This window comes from Aquarana catesbeiana, linkage group LG01 (assembly GCF_042186555.1).
Source record: "Aquarana catesbeiana isolate 2022-GZ linkage group LG01, ASM4218655v1, whole genome shotgun sequence".
Lineage (NCBI taxonomy): Eukaryota > Metazoa > Chordata > Amphibia > Anura > Ranidae > Aquarana > Aquarana catesbeiana.
The window spans coordinates 493,228,846-493,239,059 of NC_133324.1; the positions used below are offsets into that span (position 1 = coordinate 493,228,846).

At 39.2% G+C, this 10,214-nt stretch overlaps 1 protein-coding gene across 4 annotated transcripts in view; it reads right to left on the bottom strand.

Moving 5' to 3' along the window:
• The window catches only part of HOPX (HOP homeobox), a 57,620-nt gene extending 48,435 nt beyond the window's left edge, over nt 1-9,185 (bottom strand). Inside the window, exon 1 of one of the 4 annotated variants that reach the window (XM_073592051.1) lies at nt 8,995-9,185. The gene's annotated coding sequence lies outside the window, so the exon portion shown is untranslated. The other 3 variants (XM_073592045.1, XM_073592033.1, XM_073592039.1) reach the window with 3 other exon arrangements.
• Between the last annotated feature and the right edge of the window lie 1,029 nt (nt 9,186-10,214).

Here is a 10,214-nt window from a genome sequence, read left to right on the forward strand (position 1 = left end):
ACACACACACATACATACACACACACTAGACTATATATATATATATATATATATATATATATATACAGTATATATATATATATATATATATATATATATCCCTTTCATGACTAAGCCTATTTTTGAAATTTGGTGTTTTGGTGTCCGTATTTTTTGCTAGAAAATTACTTAGAGCCCCCAAACATTATATATATATTTTTAGCAGAGAATCTAGGGAATAAAATGGCGATTGTTGCAATATTTTTTATCACACGGTATTTGTGCAGCGGTGTTTTAAACCAAATTTTGGAAAAAAGGACACTTTCATGAATTTTAAAAGAACCAAACAGTAAAGTTAGCCCAATTTTTTTGTATAATGTGAAAGATGATGTTACGCTGAGTAAATAGATACCAAACATGTCACGCTTTATAATTGCACGCACTCGTGGAATGGCGACAAACTATGGTACCTAAAAATCTCCATGGGCGACACTTTAAAAATTTTTTATGGTTACCAGGTTAGAGTTACAGAGGAGGTCTAGTGCTAGAATTATTGCTCTCGCTCTGACGATCGCGGCGATACCTCACATGTGTGATTTGAACACTGTTTACATATGCAGGCGCGACTTCCGTATGCGTTTTCTTTGCTGCGCGAGCTCGCAGGGACGGGGGCGCTTTAAAAAAAAAATTGTAATCACTTTTATTGCTATCACAAGGAATGTAAACATCCCTTGTGACAGTAATAGGTGGTGACAGGTACTCTTTATAGAAGGATCGGGGGTCTAAAAGACCCCCGATCCCTCCTTTGCACTTCACAGTATTTAGATCGCCAAAAACAGCGATTCTGAACACTGTATATTTTTTTAAAATCGGAGCCATTTGCAGCCGAGTAAACGGGAAGTGACGTCATGACGTTGCTTCCGCGTTTACAATTACAAGGCTGGAACGAAGCCACCCACAGCTTCATTCCAGCCCACCCCCAGCCGCCGAAGGCATCCAATTGGTCACAGGGCCTCTCGATGGCACGGAAGGCCCGGTAAGAGCGGCGGGAGGCGGCGGGAGGGGGACGTCCCCTCCCGCTCCTCCGGTATAACAGCTGAGCGGCTTTTAGCCGCATCGGTTGTTATATCTGGATAGGCGATCGCCGGCTCTACAACATGGTACTAGGATGATGCCTGCATCATCCCGGTATAACCCTGGAAAGCCGAGTACGCACATCTGCGTACGCTCGGCGGGAAGCGGATAATATATATATATATATATATATATATATATATATATATATATATATATATATACTAGACTGACTGTGTGAATAATTTGCCTGCTTAATCTCAAGCTATCTCTCTTTCCACACCAACAACACTACACACAGCTACACACGGCTCTGTAAGCAGCCTTATATAGTGTGGGGCGTGGACTTCGTCCCCCTGAGTCCCCCTGAGCCATGATTGGCCAAAGGCACCCTGCCTTTGGCCAATTATGGCTCTCTCAGCAGAGCGCGCTGTGATTGGCCAAAGCATGCAGGTCAGGTGCATGTTTTGGCCAATCATCATACAGCAATGCACTGCAATCTCACAGTGCATTATGGGGCATTCTGCGGTGCTCAAAATTTTCCACAAACACCCCATATGTTGGGTTTGTTTTAGAACAAATGAACACCCGATGTTCGAGTCGAACTTACGTTCAACTTGAACACTGGGCTCATCCCTAGTTGCAATGTAACATCTAAAGGGGAATAAGGCTCTTCTAAAGTATCCATATGTTTACTTTGAGCTTTACCATTACACTACATTACGAATAATGTTGCACTAATGTGATGTAATTTTAATCATCAGACTTTGCTGATTATAGTTATGGTACAAATATGGGAGGGCACAAATTACATAACTGTTGCGATGGGAATAATTCACAGACAATTACATTCTCCTGACCTTTTACTATTTACCTCCAATAAAAAACAATAATGTAAAAATATATGTATCCACATTTTTTGTATCAAATTCAACACCTGTCTGTCATGAAAAAAACAATCTATAATACATTGGGGTAAGCTACAAAAATCTATAAAAGGTATAATGCCCAGGAACAAGCCAAAATGAAATAAAAACCCTCTAGCACTCAAAGGGGTTGAGAGAGAAAAAAGCTTAGTAGGCTGTAGCTCAACAAGGCTGAACACTGAGTGGTACCTGTGTTTATGGCCCTGTGCATTCAGGGATGAAAGGTCCTGGGAGTGTCATTGGTCACTGGTCCTGCAGGCCATGTACATGAAGCCTAAAGCAACTCTTGCATATTCTGGACCTAAAGAATGTCTGCAGCTTATCAGTAAATGCTTGTCACAAGTGGTTTGACATGTGGATTTTAGTTAACCAGGGCAAGGGGAGCTGTGATTTGATCTAGGGCTTCTAAATGTTTAGAGCTGAAGCTCAGACATAGGCCTGGAATTTAGCATCTCCTGGTAGCAAATTGGCCTATTTTACTATATATAGTCATAATTCAATAAACACAGACAGTGCCCAGTATTCCACAACCATGCTGGGATAAGCATGAAACTGGACATTGTCTGTTTTTAATTGAATTATAACTATATTTGGTAACTGTCTTTTATCTCTAAATGACAAGTTTTGCTGTGAAACGTTACCGCTTCTTGTACATTCAACATATGTTTTCTATTAGAAGGCAATTGTGATACGTGAAGATATTTTATTAAATTAATTAGTAAACCATATACTGCTTCCACAAAAATATCTGATTGCTATTTAAATTCAGAGTATACCTATCACAAACCTGGGCAAGACTATCCATGAAATTGTAAAATCAAATATTCATTCCCATATTGTATTTCAACCACGTCAACCTACTTCTATTAATCTGAATAATGTCAAAGTTTGTAAACTTACTTTGTAACGATCTCAACACATTTAACTCCTCAAATTCTGTAACATGTATTCACTATGTCCTGTGAGTAGGCACTGCTGTGTCACACATTTCACACTTCGGACCTACAGAGGTGCTGAGAGGAAAGGGTGGGGGGGGCGGGTTGCATACAAATGTAGGTAGATTTGGTTTACTTTGAGGAAGCTGAAGGATTTTTTTGTTCATTATATGAGGCTTGTGCTCATATAGTAATTAAATTTGGTACTTGTTTAGACTGCCTTATTGGAACCTTTAGTTATACTTTAACCGCTTGCCGACCAGCTGCCGCAGTTTTACTGCGGCAGAATGGCATGGCTGGGTGAAACGACGCTACCTTATGTCGCTTCATCTTTTGGCCACTAGGGATGTGCCAGGAGCCAATGCAAGTGCCCGGCGGGTGCGATGACCGCCGGGCTCCCGCAATCGCTCGTGACAGAGCGAGAACTGAGATCTGTGTGTGTAGACACACAGATCCTGGTTCTCTCAGGGGAGTAAAGACAGATTGTGTGTTCATACTATGTATGAACACCGATCTCTCTCCTCCCCTAGTCAGTCCCACCCCCCTACAGTTAGAACACAGTGAGGAAACACAGTTAACCCTTTGATCACCCCCTAGTGTTAACCCCTTCCCTGCCAGTGACATTTATACAGTAATCAGTGCATTTTTATAGCACTGATCACTGTATAATTGTCAATGGTCCCAAAAATGTCCAATCTGTCCGCCGCAATATTGCAGTCAGGATAAAAATTGCAGATCGTCGCCATTACTGGTAAAAAAAATAATAATAAAAATGCCATAAATCTATCCCCTATTTTGTAGACGCTATAACTTTTTCAAAAACCAATCAATATACGTTTATTGCAATTTTTTTACCAAAAATATGTAGAAGAATACATATCTGCCTAAACTGAGGAAAAAAATTGTTTTTTTTTTTTTTATAAAAAATGTTGGATATTTATTATAGCAAAAAGTAAAATATATTGTGTTTTTTTCAAAATGTTCGCTCTTCTTTTGTTTATAGCGCAAATAATAAAAACCACAGAGGTGATCAAATACCACCAAAAGAAAGCTTTATTTGTGGGGAAAAAAGACGTCAATTTTGTTTGGGTGCACCGCCGCATGACCGTGAAATTGTCAGTTAAAGCGACACAGTGCCATATCGCAAAAAATGGCCTGGTCATTGAGCAGACAAATCTTCCGGGGCTGAAGTGATTAAGAAGTGGTAGGAACCCCAAAAATGCTCAACAAAGCTCAAATTCAAAGCATAAGAAATTTTCATATAACTTCAGTTGGCTAAAGCTGGACATGCACTGGGACATTTCTTACAAATGCTCGCCCTTAAAATCTTGCCAGTACCATAATTTGATCATGCCGTCAGATACTGTCGCTCAAAATTTTATTTTGCTGTTAACATTTGATTTTGGAATGAATGGAATTTCCCAAACAAAAAACACATTCCCAGTTAGAATCTTGTTCATTTGAGAAAATTGCCCATCCTGCTCTTTTGAACTTTCTCGTCTCAATGCGCAAAAAACAATGCCAATTTGATCCCACCAAGCATTAGGAAAATTGAACAAAAAAGCATTTTTAAACAAACTTCTTCTAATGTATGGGCAGCTTAAACCTCTGTATCTAACTGCTGCTTTTACATGCCTACTGCACAAAATGCCTACTATACTTATGCCTTATACTCATCATATGCTTAGCTGCGGAGCGTCCAGAGAAGGGCAACTAAATTAATATGGGGACTGGAGGACCTCAGTTTTGAGGAATGACTACAAGCGCTAAATTTATTCTTCCTGGAGGAGAGACGCTTGAGAGGAGATTTGATAGCGATATACAAATATCTCAATGGTGATCCCAGCGTAAGTATGAAACTTTTAAGTCCCAGGAAGTGTAAGAGGACACGAGGCCACACCATGAGACTGGAAGAGAAGCGGTTTAACCTTAAGCAGCGCAGGGGGTTTTTCACTATCACAACGGTAAGGATGTTAAACACTCTTCCACTATCGGTGGTGTCGGCAGGCAGTATGGATAGTTTTAAAAGATTCTTGGACGGGCATCTTAGTGAAGACATTGTATAGGGATATGGGATATGATTTTTCTACATACACACACACACCTATACAGGTTGCACTGGATGGACTGTTGTCTTTATTCAACCTTACTAACTATGTAACTATGCTTGGTTTGTGACAGGGTTACTTAAAATTAATTTGTGAAAATGTGCTGTGATGTTACCATATTGCTGGTTACACAAGTGATGACTTTTGACAATGAATATTTTTTTATTTGGAATGACCTATAATTTCTTCATTTTGGTAGTGTTGAAACATGCATGTCAAAACACAGATCGTAACAGTTTACATTGGAGCAAATAATTGTACAAGCCAAGCAGTTCTCACATTTATATGAATATCTGACTATCCACACAGCTGATTGCTCAGACACATGAGCAAGATTTGAAACAGTCAAACATTTTTTTTTTACAACATCTTACCCTCCTCTATTATACTTTGATCTTGACCCATTGACTTAAAAGAGCTCAAGTGGAACCTTTTAAATTAGTTCCCTAGCTAGGATGGCATTGGCAGCATATAATTTTACTGATCAATGACTTATAGAAATTACATTTTAGCTACTTAAACCAAATTGTTAACTGTGCATACATACACAAGTTAAGGAGCAAAAAAATGGGTGAGGTGCTCTGGTGACATACAAAAGTGACTAAAAATTATACCATCAATTGTTTTATATAAAGAAATTCTCAAACATAAAACAATCCAAATGACATGCAAATAATAAACATTTACTAGTGTTATACTTGTGACAAAACATTTGTGGTATTGTGCAAGTAATATGTTTGTCCACTGGTGCTATTATGGAACCCAATGCACACAAGGGAAATATAAATAACATGCTTATTAAGTGATCAGGTACAATATACTGTATATAAACAGTCCAACTAAACGTCATGTGAAACCACTTTTCAGAGCAGACAATCAATCCAGTGCCAAATATATAATCACTGCTTGCCGCCAAGTGTCAAACTTTTAGTGCTTTTGCTCCTTCTCAGTGCCACTCCACACTTCCCCCCTTTGAAAAAGCATTCACTAGAGTTTGTGACCCCTAATTTAATAATCAGGTCAATGTGCTCTTTACTACAATTCCAGCTGATCTCCATTCTTTTCCTCTCCTAATCCTCCGGTTATACAGCTCCTTAATACCAGCAACCTTGATATTCTCCACCTCTGTCACTTTGGGAGAAGTGCCTGAAAGACCCACAGATAGTGTAACACTGTTTATTTTATTAAAAACAAGCAGCAACAATTGTGCGCTTACTTTCAAGGTGCCAATTACACAGGCACAATACAAATAGCTTCTCTCTCATGCACAGAGCGCTTCCAGCACTTCCTCAAGATGGCCATGTGCTTCAAACAGCGGAAGTGACATCATGGACATGAAGCCCCACCCAACATGTTTTGTCTTCGACGGACTTCATCAGGGGACGGAGCTTCCCATGCCACCTCCACTATATTTTTACTTCCTCCATAAATAAATGCTACTCTGTTATGTGACATACTATTTACCCTCTAGTGGACATTCACAGAACTGAACAGATAATTTTGTTGAACCTTCTCCTACTGCCTAATTCTATCTTGTGGTTAACTAGTTATTTGCTAACACTCCAGACCTCATAAAAAAAGTTTTAAACTACTAGATTATTAGGGGAATATTGCTAAATCTATACAAAATAAAAATTCTAAATCACTAAATTTAAAATCAAATTGAAAGTGTATACTGGGCTATCAATACTATATATAATATATATATATATATATATATATATATAAAAATTATATATATGTTTGTGGAAAAGGTCCTGGCCTTTTTCTAATTCTTCACAAATTAGGAAACTTGTGGTAATTAAGATGAGCATTGACCTGGTGTGCAGAGTTATATCAGTGCTTAGAGTGGGGCATGTCTGTGCTGGGAAGCTGTCATGTATATGGTAGCTTCCTGCACAGTACTGTATCCCATGTCCCATTTAGCTGTTGGCTGGGTGATTCCCTGGCTCAAAGCTGTATGAAAACAAAGGGGTCAGTGATACTGATGATGTCATTACTCAAATATAGCAAAGCCCATATTTGGGAAATTACTTAAATCACTGAGTGGCTGGAGACTGATGAATAGCTGACAGACTAGTTCCCCATCAGGACCACCTTGTAACTGACAGCGGAAATCATTCAACAGGAAAGTGAGCCTAATGGGGAACAAGCTTCTCATTTCCCCATCAGGCTCAAGTGCCTGTTAGTGTGATGAGTCTGGTGGTCACTCCAACTTCAGTGCCAGACTCTGACAGTTACAAGCCCTGACAATTTCAGTGCAGTTCCCTGACAGAATTCTTAAAGTGGAACTAAAGGGTGCTTGCCTTACCTTTCTTTCAATGGTACCCATTCCTTGCCAACGCAGGCATCTTCTCCTGTGTGCCAGTCTTCGACCATCTTCATTGTCCAGCGCTGGATGACGTCACTACTGCACATGCACGGGAGGCCCTCAACCCGGCACACAGGGACAATGCTGATGATGTAAGCTGAGCTGTTGCATCTCGCTTCTGCAATAAAAAAGCCTGCCTGCTTGCTCTTTGTGACAACACAACTTTAGTTCCACTTTAAGGGTGTCTATAACACCCTTAATGAATTCCTCCCATCATTATTCCTATTTGCACTGCTTTATGGAATTAGTCTACCTGATGTCTGAAAAAACAATCAAATTAGCACCAGTTTGTGCTTGTGGATCTAAAAATCCCAACTGCAGCTTGCTAGGCAGACCCCAGTATTGCTCTGCCGAGCAGCTAATGCAGCTCTAGTACACATTTCATTCATGGAGTCAACGAAAAAGTGAGGTTCTAAGGTTTGAAATGCATCAAAGATGACAATGTGGTCATGGCAATGGGATAGGAGGTTTCTCCAAAGAAAAGGGATCTAAGTGGAAAATCTCTGTGTCTAACATAATAAGGAAATATGATCGAGAAACATTCTTTAACTAGATATGCCAAGAGAGTGAAGGGTGTAAACAAGCTCATGGCTGCATACTGCATGCTATATTTGTTCAACCAGCTCCTGGCTGTATAGGAAAAGTGGGAGTAATAATTCTGGGGCCATCTTTTTTTGTTTACTCTAAACTGATGAGCTGTAAATGCATGTAAAGCGCCACCTAAGGATAATTTGGGGTACCATCATTTTTGGCCAGTTTGCGGGTTTTGAGGCTTGACAGATCTGTTATCCATTTGCTCAACACTACCTCACCTTTCACTTTTTACAAAAAAAATGGGGGATTAAATTTGCAGGTAATAAAATTAATTTTAATGTATTTTTCTCCTGAAAATATAGATTTGATAAACAGTTGCGCAAATATCTCATGACATAAACAATTGCAACTACTATATTTTTATTCTACCAAACTCTGCCTTCAGAAAATATATAATGTTATGGACATTTAAGTAATTTGTTTGCCAAAAATTCCCATTTTAACATGTGTACAAAAACACGAAAATAGAAAAAAGAAAACAAAAATGCCCTATAGGGAAACTGGTTAATGCCCCATAGAAAGCCCCTACATGGATAAATCCACAAATATGGCAGGCAGCATTTGAAACTGTCACATTACTTGCAAAAATCAAGCTGTATATGAGCATCTCTTAGCGGTCTCTAAAATGAACAATATTCCAAAAGTCTGAAAGAGGAGCCTGCATCATGGTGCCTTGTCGGACGCTTGATGTCATGTTTACGTAACATAGCAGCTCAGTAGGTATTTACAATTGATAAAGCTTTTGTTCGAGATGTTTCTCCCACATAAATAATTGTTTGCACAGCTTGTCCTTTAAGATGCAATACTTTCTCCATCCCAGAAAAAAAAAATGATGTACTTACATAAGGGAATGCGTTGCCTGGAACAGATTGCACACACTCAGCCAGCACGTCTTGACTTAATAGAAAGCAGTGATGCAAAGCTTTTTAGCTGTTTTACTGTGCTCGGATGTGACGCCTACTTGTTTGTTGTACATTGTTGTGTTATAAATGAGCAAACACAAGTACCTGAAAAACCTGCAGTACAGGCCCACACAACGGAGATGCTAGTAATCGGTAAATCACTTGTCAGCTGAGCGATCACACGTTGCCGCTTCTCCTGGCGTACGCTGCAAGTTTCTATGGAGCTGTTGTTTCTGTCTCAGGCTTGCTTTTCCATATGCTGCTCAATGGGTGTTTCATATTTCACATGCAGCACACGCCTAGTAAGCTTGGCAGAAGGCTAAATAAGCTGCAAAGGAGTTGCTAAAATCCCTTTTCACTTAGGTGACAGTATGTACTCTTAAGTGGTGTTAAGTGGCGTGCGTACAAGATGATGAGATCATATAGCAGCCTACACTTTTTTCAAAGCTATTGTCTAACTGTGTCTAACCAATTGCACTTCCGATTAGCCACATTATCCTAAAGGAAAAAATACTCAGGCTACCGTGGCTGACTTCTCTTTGAGGAAGTACTAGCTGCTTGGCTATCATGCTGATCATATGACTTCAGTATTTTCTAAGCCTTGGTTCACACTATGAACCGCATGTGAATTGAATAGAAATGCGGTGTGATTTGCACATCATTTTGAATGGGCTCAAATTGCACTGCATCGCACCAAAGCCATGTATGAAGCTATTTTGGAACTGCACTGCAACTGGATTGCATGGTACTTTTGTGCGGGCAATAGAGCTGCATGATTCTGTATAAAATGAGAATCACGATTTGTTTTTGCGTAGAATAAAGATCACTACTCTCTGACATTTCTCGCCATAATATCGTCTTTTACATTATACATAAAAAGTGGGCTAACTGTACTGTTTCGTTTTTTTTTAATTCATTGAAGTGTATTTTTTCCCCAAAAATTGTGTTTGAAAGACTGCTGCGCAAATACAGTGTAACATAAAATATTGCAACAACCACCATTTTATTCTCTAGGGCAGGGATATGCAATTAGCGGACCTCCAGCTGTTGCAAAACTAAAAGTCCCATCATGCCTCTGCCTCTGGGTGTCAGGCTAGTGGCTGTCAGAGTCTTGCTATGCCTCATGGGTAGTTCTGCAACAGCTGGAGGTCCACTAATTGCATATCCCTGCTCTAGGGTCAATGCTAAAATTATACATATAAATATATATATATATATATATATATATATATATATATATATATATATATATAAAATATTTGGAGGTTTGGAGTAATTTTCTAGCAAAAAATACAAATTTTAACATGTAAGCAACAAGTGTGAGA